Source organism: Giraffa tippelskirchi, chromosome 10, assembly GCF_054371585.1.
Source record: "Giraffa tippelskirchi isolate mGirTip1 chromosome 10, T2T-mGirTip1v1.2.pri, whole genome shotgun sequence".
Lineage (NCBI taxonomy): Eukaryota > Metazoa > Chordata > Mammalia > Artiodactyla > Giraffidae > Giraffa > Giraffa tippelskirchi.
Window position 1 is genome coordinate 30912761 of NC_137284.1, and position 16389 is coordinate 30929149.

Consider the following 16389-nt stretch of genomic DNA (forward strand, 5'->3'; position numbering starts at 1 on the left):
GAGGATGTTTGCTGCTGCTGCTCCTAAGTCGCTTCAGTCGTGTCCGACTCTGTGCGACCCTATAGACGGCAGCCCACTAGGCTCCGCCATCCCTGGGATTCTCCAGGCAAGAATACTAGAGTGGGTTGCCATTTCCTTCTCCAGTGCATGAAAGGGAAAAGTTAAAGTGAAGTCGCTCAGTCGTGTCCGACTCTTAGCGACCCCATGGACTATATAGCCTACCAGGCTCCTCCGTCCATGGGATTTTCCAGGCAAGAGTACTGGAGTGGGGTGCCATTGCCTTCTCCGTCTGAGGATGTTTAGAAACCCTTTATTTCATTTCACTGTCACAACAACCATGGGAAGGAGGCATCAATGTCCCTATTTTACCAATAAGCGTGATGTGATTTAGTATTATCCACTCCAGCTTGGAGATAAGAGTCAGGGTCAGATTTCAATAATTTTGAGTCTGACCTCCCAGTGAGCTGGGATGGTTCTTCTAGGGCCATGGAAGGGAAGAGAAAGTCTAGGAGGTGGGGGATGCTGGATGAAAGACTCTAGGAGACGTGCATTCTTTCCATTCAGGGACAATTCTCCAAGGTCTAGACCTGACTGCTACATCAGATGCAGTTTCAGCTCCGCTTCTCTGGTACTCGTGGGCTGCTGTGTAGAAAAGGTCTAGAGTCATTAAGACCTTTTCCACTCCAGGATAAAGTGCAACTTCTTCAAAAAGCACACAAGCAGTTTGGATTTGGGATTTGCCTCCTGGGGTCTCTCCAAGTCATCTTTCAGCGCTGTTCCTTTGAGCCCTGGTGAATGACTCTGAAAGGGGAGACACTGCTCTCAGTGACCTCCTGGCTCTTCTTGGGCCTCCACTAGGCCAGTTCCTACACATCCTTCCAGCTTTCCTGTGGACCATATCTCCTCTGACACTCTACATCCCTGGTATCTTTGCCCTCTACATTCCTGTGACGTTCTTTTATGCTCCTGTTATGATCATGATCATGCATGGTAGTAACTGCTTGCTCAGAGTCTGATCTTTCCCACCAGACTGGGTATTCCCCTGGAATCAAAATTCATTCCCATCTGTGTGTCCTGACAATTCAGCACAGGGCCTGGCATTGAAAAGGAGCTCAACATGGAATTGCTGAATGAATTAATGAAGTGACTGAGGGCACGATTGAATGACCACCATTCAAAGTGTCTTATCTTCAGAAAAGCTCAGGTATTGAACATCATTATTATCTGTCCTACAACGTAGTGAAGTCTCAGACTCTTGTTTCTTGTCCCAAGCAATTTCAATCAGGAGTAGTCTTTCTTCACTTTCAAATCTTAAAAAGCTACAGAAATAAACACTCAACTCTTTTGTTAACCTGGATGCCAAGCTATTAATAATATGTGTGGACATTCTGATTTTCTAGGAGGACAAGGATGGGTTCCAGGGGAGATAATGGTATAAGCATAGGTCTTGTTCAGCATGTGGTCAAGAGACCAGTCTGCTGTTTCAGAGGAAAAGGTTTTGCTTCAGCGGACTATTCATCCAGACATTTGTGCAGAAATGTTTAAGAGAGTAAAGAAAAAGAAAAAGGCAGAAGCCATGTCTGTCTGTCCACCCATTTCCCACTGAATGCCTTGGCTGACATAATGACAGGAGATGCACTCTCCTACTCATAGGGAAATGTTCAGGCTTTCATCTAACATCAAGTTTCTGGGGTCATAGACTCATCCAACACAAGCATATGATAAGGCATAACTGTGAGCTGTCATAAGTTTTGTCTTTATCATGACTTTTTAAAGTTCTTAAAAAAAAAAAAGAGGTAAGATTAACACAAATCCTTCACCAACTCTTGGAAAACACGGAATGATGAGCCTTTCTCAACTCATTTTATGAGGTCAGCATGACTCTGACACCAAAATCAGTCAAAGATATCACAAGTAAAAAGAAAAAAAAAACAACCTGTGATTATAGACATAAGATTCCTCAATACCATTGAACTGAACTCAACAAATATGAAAACGATTATACACTTTAATCAAGTGGGGTTTTCCTAAGAATGCAAAGTTGGCTTAACATATAAAACCAATCAATATAATACACCACACTCAGAGAATAAAGGAAAAAATCTGATAATCCTGTCAATAGACACAGAAAAGCATTTGGCAAAATCCAGCAGCCTTTCATGACAAAAATACTCAACAGACAATGAATATAAGGAATCTTCAACTTAACAAAAACTATCTTTGAAGATCTTGCAGCTAATATCATACCTAATGGTGAAAGGTTGAAAATATTTCCCCTCAGATTAGAAACAAGACAAGGTATACACTCTTACCACTTCTATTCAACATTGTACTGGAGGTTCTAATCAGGGAAATTAGTCAAGAAAAAGGAAAAAAAAAAAAAGCATCCAGTTTAGGGAAGGGAAAAAATAAAACTCTCTCTACTTACAGATGACAAAATATTATGTATAGAAAATCCTAAAAAATGCACAAAAACTATTAGAACTAATAAACAAGTTCTTTTTGCAGGATACAAGATCAATGTACAAAAATCATTTGTTTTCTATATACCAGCTATGAGCAGTCAAAAAATGAAATCAAGAAAATAATTCTATTTGAACCAACATCAAAAAGAATAAAATAGTTAGGAATACATTTTTTAAAGTTAAAGACTTTTTATTAAGTGCAAGAATTCTTTATATGTCATACACATAATAATATTGAATATTATAAAATACCACAGAAAAGGAGAGATATACCACGTTTATGAATTGGAAGACTTAATATCATTTAGACTGTGTGTATGCTAAGTCGCTTCAGTCGTGTCTGACTCTTCGCAACCCCATGAACTGAAACCCACCAGGCTCCTCTGTCCATGGGATTCTCCAGGTAGGAATACTGGAGTGGGTTACTATGCCCTCCTCCAGGGTATCTTCCCAACCTAGGAGCTGAACCCAGGTCTTTGAACCTGGCTCTTCCGTATTGCAGGCAGATTCTTTACTGCCTGAGCTACCAATATCATTTAGATGGCAATACTCCAAATTGATTTACAGATTCAATGCATTCCCTATTGAAAACCCAGGTAACTTAAAAAACTGGCAAGTAGATTCTAAAATTCATATACAAATGCAAGAGACACAGAATATCCAAAGTAGTTTCTAAAAAGAACACAGTTGAAGGACATACACTTTCTAAAATTTCAAAACTTATTCTGAAGTTACAATCAAAGCATCAAAGGTTGATATTGGCATCAGAATAGATAGAGATTAATCAATAGAACTGCGAGTCCATAAATCAAGCACAACGAGATATCACTTCAAATCCAGGAGGATGGCTAAAAAAAAGAGAGAGAGAGAATGAAAAGGGTTGGAAAGGATGTGAAAAAACTGGGAACTTCATACACTGCTGGTGGGATTGTAAAATGGTGTAGTTACTTTTGAAAATGGACTGGCAGTTCCTGAATACACTTACAGAGTATGACCTAGCAGTGTGATTTACAGGCATGTAACCCAAAGAGCTAAAAATAAATGTTTACACAAAAATTTGTACACAAATGTTCATAGCAGCATTACTTATAATAGCAAAAAAGTAGAAATAACCCAAATATCCATCAACCGAAAAATAAACAAAATGAGGTGTGTGTGTGTATGTAGTATTAGCCATAGAAGGGTATGAAGTACTGGTACATGGGTGAATCTTGAAAATAGTATGCTAAGTACAATCAACGAGACACAAAGGCAACATATTATATGGTTCTACTTATATAAGTGTCTATAATAGGCAATGGGTAGAGAGAGAAAGTAGATTAACTATTGCCAGGAGCTAGGTATGGGGGGAACAGAGAATGGGGAGTGACTGTTAATGAGGATGAGCTTTCTTTTGGGGGTAATAAAATGTTTCAAAATGAGAGAGTCGTGATGGTTACACAACCCTGTAAATATTCTATAAAAACTGAATTGTACAACTTAAAAGGGTGAATTTTATGGCATGTGAAGTCTATCTTAATAATGCTGTTATTGAAAAAGAATATATGCAAAAAGGAGACAGCAGGGATGTGGAAAAATGGAAACAGCTGACTTGCTGCAAATGGGGAAATGGAAGGTAATTTTATTTTTTTCCTGTTATTATTGTTTTAATGATGTTTGTGCAATAAAATATGAAAAGGAGAGAGAGAGCGAACAAGCAAGCTCAGTATAGAGAGGACTAGACTTGGAGTCTAGGGCTCTGAAAGTAGTGTCCCTACTCTGCTAGTTACTGGCTGTGTGCTCTTGAGTATGTGGCTTCACCTCTCTGGGCCTCAATTTCCTCTTCTCAAGAGTGGAATAGTATCAGCTTCCTAGAGCTGCTGTAGGATTACATGAGACCTTACATGCCCAGGGAGGATATGTAACAGATACCCAGTGTTCATCAACTTTCATTTCCTCAAACAGTGATGACACAATCTGTTACTTCCTGGAGATAAAGATGAATGAAGACTAGATCTTGTTCTTAAATACCTCGGAGTTTAGACATGTCGATAGGCATAAATAACTAAAACAAGTTCTTTGGGAAGGGTCATAGTAAAGATTTCCACAAACAGCTTGCTGGATAGTTATCTGCATAGTCCAGATAATCTGGCAGCTTGTACGGGGAGCTGTGGATGAAAGGGCCAGACCAAGAGCTGGAAACTCGTGAGGAAAGATGCCACCCACAACCACAAATCACGGGTGTTTTTCAAAACCTGCTCTCAGGTGTGTTATCACATGCCATCCTCAGGCAGTGCCCGCAAGGTAAGCATCATTACACTACATTATGAACGAGAAGACTAAGTCTTAGAGAGGGCAAAAGAGTGTTCTGTTTTCATAGAGCCCGCTCCTGGCACAGGGACCCCTTCCTCTTGCCATCACCACCTCTTCTTCTGAGCAATCTCGGTGACATCCCACCAGGAAGGAATATTGGAGTGGTGGTGAAGAATCAGAGGATGAAGGAGTCCTCTGCAAGTCAGGGCTGCTAGGAGACAGTGAAGATGTACCCTTCTCCCTCGGGCTGCAGTGAGAAAGGATACCAGATGGAGACCAAAGATCCCTTCAACCCTGGACCATCCAGTGCAGACTGGATGCATTGCCGGAGGGCACTCTCCTGCTCTAGAGGTCATCCGTGCCCAGTGAAACTTCTCCTCTGATCTTCCTAAGTAAGGAAGTAGGGGTGAGGAGGGAAAACATGATATCATTATAGAGCGCCTACTGTGTACAGGCAATGCCAAATTTAACTGGACATGGAACAACAGACTGGTTCCAAATAGGAAAAGGAGTACGTCAAGGCTGTATATTGTCACCCTGCTTATTTAACTTATATGCAGAGTACATCATGAGAAACGCTGGGCTGGAAGAAACACAAGCTGGAATCAAGATTGCTGGGAGAAATATCAATAACCTCAGATATGCGGATGACACCACCCTTATGGCAGAAAGTGAAGAAGAACTAAAGAGCCTCTTGATGAAGGTGAAGGAGGAGAGTGAAAAAGTTGGCTTAAAGTTCAACGTTCAGAAAACTAAGATCATGGCATCTGGTCCCATCACTCCATGGGAAATAGATGGGGAAACAGTGGAAACAGTGTCAGACTTTACTTTTTTGGGCTCCAGAATCACTGCTGATGGTGACTGCAGCCATGAAATTAAAAGACGCTTACTCCTTGGAAGGAAGGTTATGGCCAACCTAGATAGCATGTTTAAAAGCAGAGACATTACTTTGCCAACAAAAGTCCGTCTAGTCAAGGCTATGGTTTTTCCAGTGGTCATGTATGGATGTGAGAGTTGGATGGTGAAGAAAGCTGAGCGCCGCAGAATTGATGCTTTTGAGCTGTGGTGTTGGAGAAGACTCTTGAGAGTCCCTTGCACTGCAAGGAGATCCAATCAATCCATCCTAAAAGAGATCAATCCTGGGTGTTCATTGGAAGGTCTGATGTTGAAGCTGAAGCTCCAATACTTTGGCCACCTCATGCGAAGGGTTGACTCATTAGAAAAGACCCTAATGCTGGGTAGGATTGGGGGCGGGAGGAGAAGGGGACGACAGAGGATGAGATGGTTGGATGGCATCACCGACTTGATGAACATGGGTTTGGGTAGACTCCGGGAGTTGGTGATGGACAGAGAGGCATGGCGTGCTGCAATTCACGGGGTCGCAGAGAGTCGGACACGACTGAGCGACTGAACTGAACTGAACTGAACTGTGTACAGGGCACTAAACAAGGTGCTTCCCCGACACTTGAGGCGTTACAGTGGCTACGTTCCACAGTGACATAGAGGTAACCCTGAGGCGCAGAGAGGTCAAGCGCCCGGTCCAAGATCACACAGAAAATCTGTATCAGAGCGAAGTGTGAGGACTCATATCAGACTCTCTTTCCACTCACTCTGAGGATCGTAAGGTCCTCCCTGCACAAAGAAGTCGTGGTCTCTAGGTCGGAGGGCAGAATCAAGCAACAGACCGTAAGAGTCCAGTAGCCTTACAACATTGGGAGGTGGTATGGGGCCCGCGTCTTCCATTCACATAGTCATTAAAAAACACCAGCCCACATATTAAGGGTGAGGGGGTGGGGGCACAGGCTTTATTTTTGTATCTCCAAGGGCTTAGCTTCTTACCTGGCACAGAATAGGAGCCTCTTTAACCACAGTCTTTTGGCTCTGATGGAACCAGCTCTCAGTTAAAAGCAAAAAAATCTTCCTTTACCAAATGCATCGTTCGGGAAGTAGGACGACAGATCAGAGCATAAACATTAGGCACAGAGACCCAGGTGGGTCCTCAGTGTTGCTGCCAGGTTTTCAGCAGGTGGCCAGCTGGACCGACCGAAGTCTCATTTATCAAGAGTCACAACTAGTCATTTGTTGGCTTCACTGTCAGCCCCATCCCATTGACCCTGACAGTGAGTTTATAATCCCAAAGGCTCCCCACCATTGGAGCATCTCCAGAATTCAGAGGCCAGGCTGCCCCCAGCACTCTAAAGTTACCCTGTTCAGGGAAAGCAGAAGGGTCACCACCCACCCAGTGGTGCAGGGTGGCTCCCCTCACTCTGCAGTGACCAACAGGATTAACAACTGAAGTCTGTAGAATTCTCAGCCAGTTGAGACTCAAATAGGAGAACCTGGAGTCATCCAGAGATCACCTTGACAAATATCTCAAACGGGGAGAAAAAAGGACACAGACTTTGGGAGCTAACAGACCTAAGATAAAGCGCACCCCCAGTCTCTTTCAAGATGTCTCAAAAAATATCTTAACCTCTCCAAGCATCTGTTTCTTCGTGGGCTAAGGAGGGTATCATTTATTGTTGTTCTGGATACTAGAGAAGCAAATCGGATGGACAGGTTTGGCAAGTGACCTGGGTGAAGGAGGGATGTCTGAAGTGGATGATAGTCAAAATAAAAAAGGGTGAGATGACAAGAGAGTGTGTAGTAAAAAATAATTTAAACAAACTTAAAAAGAGAAGGAGAAAAGGAAAAGAATCATGAGGAGAACTGCATTTAATAAAAGAAAAACAAAGTGAAAGTGTTTTGTCTCTCAGTCGTGTCTAACTCTGCAACCCCATGGACTGTAGCCCACCAGGCTCCTCTGTCCGTGGAATTCTCTAGGCAAGAATACTGCAGTGGGTTGCCATTTCCTCCTCCAGGGGATCTTCCTGACCCAGAGATTAAACCCAGGTCTCCTGCATTGGCAGGCAGACTCTCTACTGTCTGAGCCACCAGGGAAGAAAGAGCTCAAATAAATGGAATGTGGTCAAAGGGAATAACATGGAAACATATTTTAAAAATCACATTTTCCACTAGTCATGTCAGGGAACTTGTCTAAGGTTTGCCTACTGTCCAATCTTGAAAGAGCAATCATGACACTGGAGGCTCATTACTACACCGTCACTGAATGTCTCCTACAGACGGAGGGGCCAAAGGGAGCGATAGGTTCCTTCTCACAAGCCAATTCCAATTGACTGATAACATTTATCTGGAGTACAGTATCTGCAAAAATTCTGAGACCACATCTGAACTGTTTGAATGAGTGATGTGTGCCGTGGGATGTAAGGAAAGAGGGCAGCCTGCCCGCCACGTGCAGAGGATGCTCAGAGGAGCTCTCGGGACAAGGCACTTGGGCCCCCAGCTCTGGGCATTGTTGGTTCTGCCTGCTGACAGCTCTCAGAGGAGTCCCTCTCCAGGAACGGTCCTCTGCCCAAGGGAGCTGCCTCACCAAGGCGCCCTGCTCAGCTGCTGCTGCTGCTGAGGGCAGTAAGGCCAACTCCTCTTGACTCAGTGCAGGGAACTGAAGGGCTGTCCCACCTCCAGAGCTCCTTGGGGGATGCTGTGACAAGAAAGTGAAAGTGAAAGTCGTTCAGTCATATCTGACTCTTTGCGACCCCATGGACTATACAGTCCATGGGATTCTCCAGGCCAGAATACTGGATGGATAGCTGTTCCCTTCTCCAGGGGATCTTCCCAACCCAGGGATCGAACCCAGGTCTCCCGCATTGCAGGTGGATTCTTTACTGTCTGAGTTACCAGGGAAGCCATCCAATTCCTCCCTTGATCCAGTCTCACTTTCCTTACTCCCGGACAGGTGTTGATCCCGAGGGCAAGCCCAGCAAACTTTCTGCACACAAATCTCTGTCCCAGAGTCTGGTTTCAGAAGCCGAGTTAATACATTACATACGTGCCACTCCTGCACAAACTCTGCCTCTCTCTGCCTAGCTAATAGCTTGTCATCTGTGCTTCCTTACTCCTCAACAAAGACTCAGTGTTGGCCACTGAGAACACATAATCCATCAGCTTTCCCTTTTCCCTTTGTTTGCAAGGAAACTCAAAGATAAGTTCTCCATTCTTTCCTCTCCTTACCTATGTTAGAGGTTTTGCTTTAGGCTTGGAGGCTCTCTAAACTAAAAATGATGAGTTGGCTATGTTTCTCTCATTTTTCAGTCTCTCTTCCTCCTGGGCTCTAGCCCTAGAAGAGATAGCATTTCCCTTGACTCACTTTTTGGAATAGTTAAAGATTGAAGGTGTCACCAAGAAGAGGGACAATATATGCTAATGACCCTTATGGTATGACACTTTCAACTTATATGTATGTGTTACTCTTTAGACATAGAAACTCTTTAAAGTTATTATTATCTCTTTTGAACAAAAGGTATAGAGAGGTTAAATGATTTTCCAAAGAATTGCAGAACCTATACTAGAATTGGGTTTCTTAATTCCCAAACATATAAATTCCAGACACAGGCAGAAACCACTTCACTGGCCTCTGCTGCTCACTTAGGGTCGGTGTATAATTTCTAGAAAACACTGAAACACTGGAAACAGCTCAAGGGACTTCCTCTGATCCACTCTTTCTACTTTGGCAAGACCCAGGGAACTGATCAGATCCTGGACCAAGCAATGAGAAGTACCATGTAATCTGGGGGATGAATCAAAAATCCAAGGCTAGACTCCCCACCACAGCCCTGACAAAGGCCATCTTGTTCCTGCTTGTATCATTCCCTTGATGGGGAGCTCACTACCTGTCAGGGCTACTCATTCTGTTGTCCCCTCATCTGTACACCTGGAACAATATTATTCATAAACAGGGAAACAGTACATTTAAATAAGATAAATACAAAGCGTACAGTGGAGTACCCAGCACACAGTAGTACTCGTACTCAGTGAAAGGAAAGACTTTTTTTTCTTCTATTTCTCTTGGACACAGAAGAAGAGAAGAAAATTAGCTTGTAAAAAGAACATCCTCAACTCCAGTCATGTTACTTGGGAACTACTCAGTTTTCACACAGCCCTGAGAGAGAGCTGGAGAAGTGTGGAGTGTGGACTCTGCAGCCAGACCACCTAGGTTTGAGTATGGGCTTCGCCATTTAGCTATGTGATCTTGGAAAAGTCACTCCATCACTCTGTGCTTTAATTTCCTCATCTGAAAGATGAGGAGAGGATAGAATTCCCTACCTCAGGGGGTCAGGTAAATGTTTACAACTCTGCCAGGCACATGGCAATGTAGTTGTCATTTTTTCCCAACATTCCCACCTTACATATAAGGAAACTGAGGCCAGAAGATTGAGCCATCTCCCTAAGGTCAAACAGCTAATCAGGAGCAGAGCCTGGATATAAATTGTGGTCTGCCTGCATCTCAAATGCATGCACTTTTATTGAACATTTCTTCTGCCATTTCTTTTGCCTTCCTTTTTTTTCCCCCAAGACAAGGGGAAAGGAAAGAACAAAGGCTCATAAGGAATTCTGCCAGAAAAGTTGGCACATCCTGCTCATTTGAGAAAGCAGCCTGTTCGGAAAGGCACAGCTGAGTGGATCTGGGAATCGTATCCACAGGCAGGCAGTAAAGCCTGCTATCTGCCAGGGCCTGGGATGAAAAAGCCTAGCTCCTGCTCCCAGGTCTGCAGTGGCAGCAAAATCAGGGCTTCTGCTCTGGTGGGTGTGGGCAGGGTTAGATGAATCGTCAACCCTCACATGGCCATGTGGGCTGGTGACATTCAGGTGACTCTGTGGCCCTAGGATGAATGAGGAAGCTCAGCCAAGCACTTCTCAAAGAGAGCAAAACTGTTTTGGTTCTGTGAAGCCTATGGTTCACAGGCTGGTGGCTGGCACGATGTGTCCGTGTTGGGATGCAGCTGGTATCGGGTGTTCTGGCTCTGCACAAAAGGGATGCTTGCAAGCAGGAGTGACATTCAAAATATTTAACAATGGATATGGCACAGACAGCAATCAATCCGAACAGACACAATGGCCAATGAGAGCAAATGTTGGCTGTAAACAAATGGCGTGGTCACGGAGTGCATCCAGCCGAACACTGGTCTTGGCAACAAGGAAGCCCAACAAGCAAACAGAGAGAGGAGGATGAGCAAGGTGGGCTTCCAGAAGCCAACAGGGAATCGTTTGCCTGTCTCCAGAGGAAGTCTCAGAGAGGATTCCACCAAAGCCCCAGGGCTCTGCAGAGCATGGTTAAAAATCATTGCCGTGGGGAAAAGACCAAGTTCCCTCAAGATCCAGCTGCAAGAGCTGGTATCACCACTGCTTTCAGGGTGCACAGGGCCAGGCTTCAGAACAGTGAAGTCCTCAGCCACTCAAAGACATGTCCACGAAGGCTTTAACTGGTGTGCCACCATGTCATCATGCTGCTTACTTTTCTCTTGCCCAGGGAGTGTTCACATGTGGTCTCCCAAAGCAGTTGTTCTGTCGTAGCATTTAGATGAGGCACCAGTGTACCTCCCTCGAGTCCCAGGACACAGAACATGCCTGGATTCATGCCAAGTGGGCCCTGGCCCCTCTGAGAGTCCACAGTCAGAATCCTAGTCCCACCCACACAGCCTCCAGGATTACCTCAAGCCCCTCTCTTTCCCAGCTCAAATCCTTCTCCCCGCTCCTTCACGTTCACTAAAAGCACAAGCTCCTGCTCCCCTCTGAACAGAGTCACAAAGCGTCAATTATCTTGTGGCAATGACGGCGGAGTACCATTTCTTCGGCTTGCATAAGATGAACTCCCCGTGATGAAATAAATCATCGGTTCATGAGGTCTTGTGGGAAGGTCTCAGAAGGGAAGGCCCTCCCCAGGGATCAAGGCACCGAGGCCTTTACCCTCGCCTGACCTCACCCCCTGCCAGGAGTCTGCAGCAGCCTCCTTGCCGAGCCTACGAGATGCCCCCAGAAAACGCTGTTGAAACACTTCACCACTGTTCTCAGAAGCTTGTACCTTTTGATGTTGACTTCGCCCCTACTTGTGTCTTATAAATCAGATGGTCTGCCCTCCAGGAAGGAAACCCTTTTCTTGTCTGTTTGATTAGTGGCTCTTCACGCTGTCTTTCGCATGTGACTGTGGCCCCCCAGCCTCCACCAGCTTTGCCCCTTCTGCACGGAGAGCTCACACAGATTCGGATGAACAGGCGCTGGATTTGAGTGACAGCTTCACGGGAAGCCACTGGAGGAGCCCGGGGCACCGGCTACGGCTGTGAGGGATGCTGGGACATCTGGGGAAGGCCAGAGCATCTGGACATCACAGGTGGCAGTCGGCCAGGGTCCCATTCCCAGCTCTGCCACTTAGCAACTGTGCAACCTAGAAAGGTTACCCAAAACTCCTCAAGCCTCTACTTTCTTTATTATGAATATTATAATAATAGTATCTATCTCACAGGGTTGTTTCAAGAATTAAACAAAATAATATACATACAGAGCACTTGGCACTTCACCTGGCACATAGCCAACAACCAGCACAAGGAGATATTCTGACTATTATTAATCATTCAAATATTTATTGATCAGTTGCTCTAAATCCTGTACTTTGCTAGAGGCTGGGGCTCCAGTTTCTCTTCTCAAGAAACTCACAGTCCAATGGGAGAGGACCTCAGAAGAACCATCAATTAGAGTGCAATGTGGTGAATGCTTTATCAAGAAAATTACTTTTAAAAGAACTATCGGTAATAGGTGACAACCATTTTCTGCTAGCCACTGTATGCTATATGCTTTATAGAAGTGGAGAGTTTCTTTTTTCTAATCCAAACACCTGAGTTCAAATCCTAGCATTATCACTGAGGACTCATGCATTACAGGTATGTTAATGTCTTTGAAACTCAGTTATCCCATCTGGAAAATGGGTATAAAATTAGAAAAATATAATTAATATGTTATCACAGAGCTTTGCACATAGCAGGTTCTTAATAAAACGGATGTCCCTTAAAGCAATGACTAAGGGTATTTGGAGAACTGACACCAGATGGCTGTTGCCGCAGCCCTGGAAGGCTGGCTGCGTCAGCCTCAAGGTCAAGGCAGCACACCCATCTGGGAGGTGTAGCAGGATTTTAATGTTCAGTGGTTTGTCTGGTTTGAAACCAGTTTTGAGCCAGTGACTGGGGCCTTAGGGACCAGAGGTTGGCCACTGCAAAAAAGCTGCTGATAAGAACTCCATGTGTGTGTGGGTCGGTGTGGTTTTAGTTGCTCAGTCATGTCCGATTCTGTCACCTCATGGACTGTAGCCCATCAGGTTCCTCTGCCCATGGGATTTTTCAGGCAAGAATACTAGAGTGGGTAGCCATTCCCTATTCCAGGGGATCTTCCCGACCCAGGGATTGAACCCAGGTTACTCACACTGCAGGCAGAGTCTGTACCATCTCAGCCACCAGGGAGGCCCAAGGCCCTATAAGAACTTGACAGAACATTTCAGATAGGGCAGACCCTCCAAGACCAACCAAGACACAGAGAAACTGAGTAGTTGCTGCAGTAAGAGGACTCTACTGAGGGCCTAGTATATTAATCGAGGCATGAATACCCCACCCAGGACCAGTCTGCTGCCTGGAGCCAGTGGCTTCTATGTAGACCACAACCACTGCACACTCAGCCCCAGGCCAGGTACCCCCAGGCTGGGACCCGTGGGGTGAACAAAGACAACTGAAGCAGAACTCCACACCCTATGAGGGGCACTGCTTCTGAGAAGGACCCGGGCAAATCAGAACATACCAGTCCCAGCACGGAGCCCACGCACAGAGAAAAACAGAATTGCACAGACCCAGACCTGTTGACACGAATGAACATTCCTGCAGCACAGCCTGATAAGCCTGTTGCTAAGCCTACCGGGCTTCCTGTCAACGGAGCACCTTGCTCTCAGTTCAGGAAAGATAATCACTCTGGGAACCAGCTTCCTTAGGAGACCTGGCGGAGTGCTTTCAGTTCAGAGAGAAACCTGTCTTTCAGCACCGCTTCTCATCCTCCCGTGTCAGACAAGGGGAAACCCAATCCAGGCAGGAAAGGGTCTGTACGCACTCACAGTCCTGCTGGGTGGCAGTAGCTGTAAGTGACCCTGGGGGGAAGGAAGGGGCCCCGGATCTCTGGCCTCAGAGCACCTCCTAAACAAAGACTCTAAAGTTGCCTGCTGGGACAGGGCGAGACACGGGACGCTCAGATTCCAGGCGCACCCGCGGCTATCGTCTGTCAGTCCTGACACCAGCCCTGTCTGTGTTGAGGTCCAAGCGGAGAGATCAGAAAGCACGAGGTGGGGGCAGGGGCCAGGGAGGGCAAGCGAGGGGAGGGGGGGCTTTGGAGAGACCAGGATGAATAGTAGGAGTTTTCATCTGACCCCCAAGAACAGGGCCAGGGAGAGCTGTGTGATCCAAGACAGGATGAAAGAACGGCTGGCCTCCCCTTGTAATCAAAGAGTTTAATGATGCTTATTAAAAGCCCATTTCTGAGTCCTGTTGAAAAATTACACCCATAAGTGTTTTCTTTTTTTCATATGAGAATTGCTTCCTAGAGATTAAAACACATACACTCGTGCACACACACACACATGCGCACACATGTTCTTTAAGAACCCCACGCCCCACATAGGCACACACACATTTGCCACAAATCCTGCACCTCCCAGACATCACACACATGCTAGTACGTCTTCATCAAAGATGGCCACAATTCACAATGTACATGCACGCTGTAAAACAGGAAAGCCAGGCCCAGTTTCTGAAGTGATTCACGCACTCTTTGAAATTTCAGACTGTGAGGGAGTCCAAGAGCTTCCAGCTTCAGAAGCTGTCATGCCCACCAACAAACAGCACAGCCTCTAATCCCTATCAAGTCTCCACGTCTTGCCCGAGGCCAGGCAGCTCTGCAAAAGCAGAAGCTCCCAGGATCATTAAGCTTTGGTGGGTGGCAACAGCACTCAGGACGGTCCCGCAGAAGAGAGTGTTGCTGTGCCCCTCTGGCCCATGGCAGGCTCTCACTGATACGCTGAATCGCAGTCTCCTGCAGGAGGCGACCCTGGGACTGCAGCATATTTTCCTCTGATTATCAGCAGACCCAGAGCCCAAGGCTGACTCACTCTCAATCAGAGAAGACACTGCTTTCTGGAATATCCAGTTAGATGCAGGAAAGTATTCCTTGCATTGAAGTATCTCTCCACCAGGGTAGGTTCCCTCCGGTTGCTGATCTCCCCAACATTTCAGTCCCTGCTGAGGGGCAGGGTATACAAAAATACCCGTTCAGATGTGAAAGCCATTGGTGGGGCAGTTTACTGTTAACCGAAAACCAATGCTTGGGAGCTAGTATATCTAGATTCAAGGGCAGCTCTAAGCCTCACTCACTGTATGGCCTCAGCCAACCCTCTAAGCTGTAGTTTTCTCCTTGGCAAAATGGCAATAACAACTTCTTTCCGTCTTATGGTGTTTCAGGGAAGATCACAAAATGCCCTGGAGATTGTAAACTCCAAAGCAGATGTTAGAAATTCTCATGATCAGACAGTAATGAGGAAATGGAAGAGCTCATAAATTGGGCTGTGAGTGCCTCCCGGGCAAAGTTTGTGTTGTATTTATCTTGTTATCCTCAGTGCCTGGCACAGAAGCTAGCACCACACATTCTGGGGAAAAACGGTTTGAAAAAAAAAAAAAAAGAATGTATACCTGAGTTAAGTGGCTTGTTCAAGGTCACAGAGCAGCTCACTATGTACCAGGAACCCCGATCTCCTGACGCCCCTAGTGCAAGGCTCTCTGTTCTCCACGAACCAAACTGTTGGGTGTGTTGAAGAAGGGGCAGTGATGTGCCATTAGGCACACAGCAGGGGCCAGGTTTTAACCCGCCCTACTGAGGCAGGAGACGGGTGGGCTCCAGGCTGCACAGCTTCTCCTCTGTGGACCAACACTCCTTAAAAGCAGAAACTCCATAAAAGGAGGATGATGGAGGAGGCTGGGCCCTGCCTGGATAAGAGATAAAAGACCACATACTCCTCATTCTCGACATCAAGGAGACCTTCCCAACTACACGTGTGCAGAAAGGCTCCTTGGAGGTCAAAAGAGAGGGGGGTATCACCTCAGGGTAAGTGATGTCAAATGCTTATAAGCCTCTTTGCTAGAATCCATCTTGGTTAAGAGATGGGCACGCACACACTGGAGGACCCTAAGATACACCAAATGCAGACTCAGAACCAGGCAAAGCAAAATGATGGGCCAAAGGAAACCAGGAAGACATGCCCCATAAAAGTGATTCAAACCACCACCAGGGTGCAACTCAGCAAATTTCTCTCTCTGAGCCTGCCTGTGTATCTATCCACAGGTACCATCCTCTTGTTCTTTCTAATAAAGACTCTACTTGCCTCACCACTTTCCATCTCCATGTGGAAATTCATTTCCACCCAGCTGATGGGCCAGAGCCTTGTCACTGGCCAAGGTCCCTGCTGGTCTAGAGGCTAGGATTCAGTGTTCTCAATGCCATGGCCCGACCTCAGTCTCTGGTCAGGAACTGAAACCCTGCTTCAAGCCACTGCAGGCCAAGGCCACACAAGATCACTGTCATTCCCAGGATGGGCCAGGAGATGCTTAAGAAGCCTTCATACAGCTACTTGTTAAACATTCCAGTTCAACAGTGGGAACAAACAGAAACCACAAGTGCAAATAATACCCAAATGCCTCAGACCAACTCATCTTATTTC

At 45.8% G+C, this 16389-nt stretch overlaps 1 protein-coding gene across 1 annotated transcript in view; it reads right to left on the reverse strand.

The window, feature by feature from the left end:
- Positions 1-16389, reverse strand: part of TENM4 (teneurin transmembrane protein 4) — an 848025-nt gene that overhangs the window by 666445 nt on the left and 165191 nt on the right. The window lies entirely within an intron of this gene.